Below are 1,184 nucleotides of genomic sequence, written 5' to 3' on the forward strand. Positions count from 1 at the left end.
ATTATTAATGATTCAAGATTCAAGATATTTATTTGTCATATGCACAGATTTTACACCAGGCAATGAAATTCTTAAGTTGCAACGTTTCCCACAATATAAAAATGTACACAACATACACACAATATATTTAAAAGATTCAGGTATAAAATTGCATGCAGCAGCAAGACATTAAAAGCATTATAAAAAGCATATGCATTGAACAAATGCAAACAAAATATTATTATTATTATTACTTTTCACAATTGCAACTCCATAATTATGTAAATACTGTATAATAACATTCCTTTAACTATGTAAATACCGTACATATCCACACTCCTTATATTTCTTTATTCATATTTCTACTCTGGTATTTCTACTATTTGTGCAACTGCAACACAGAGTTTCCCTCAATAAAGTATTTCTGATTCTGAACAGGCCAAGTGTGTGATTAAGTGTATCACACAACATGTGAGTATTTGTGTACGAGCTCCGGTATGACCTGAAAATGAACCCTCCCTTTTTTAATAACATTCTGTTTATACATTTTTATATAGCACTTGTTTTTCCAAACAGGTTTTTAAGGAATAAATAACATGTTCACTGGAAAAATACATGGTGTTGCAGAATGTACAAATTCCTCAACTTTGTATAAAAATGAAGTTGTATGTGCATTTTTTCTTACATGCTGATGGCCCTGAGTACTGATGGACTCAACATGGTACCCCCATGATCTGAAAACAATCACAGCAGAGGTGCCCCCTTTAATGCCCCTGTGTGTGATAAAACACGATGTAGTGCCACAAGGGGTGCCCTTTAAGTAGAATGATGCCCAACAGGTGCCAAGCCATACAACGATATAGGTTGTTAATTCCTATCCTCCATTACAACCCCCACCAGTTTACAAAATGGTCAAGTTATTTAGATGTATTGATTTGTGTACAGGTAACGTTAAAGTGCCCATGTTTTGGAAGAAAAAAAAAATTCTGGGATTTGTTGTGTTGTTTTGTGTCATACACACTTGGAAAAAAAAACACCCATGCTGTTTTGAGTGAGATCCGGTTTCTGAATGTCCTCTGTCCTCAGTCTCCAGGTGAGCTGTTCAACATCTGCACGGCTTTCTACGTCACTAGAGACGAGGTGGCTAACCGTAGCATGCTAGCTCGTTCTCAATAGCTAAACACTGCTACAACAGCCACTAGTTG

The sequence above is a fragment of the Etheostoma spectabile genome, chromosome 10 (genome assembly GCF_008692095.1).
Source record: "Etheostoma spectabile isolate EspeVRDwgs_2016 chromosome 10, UIUC_Espe_1.0, whole genome shotgun sequence".
Taxonomy (NCBI): Eukaryota; Metazoa; Chordata; class Actinopteri; order Perciformes; family Percidae; genus Etheostoma; species Etheostoma spectabile.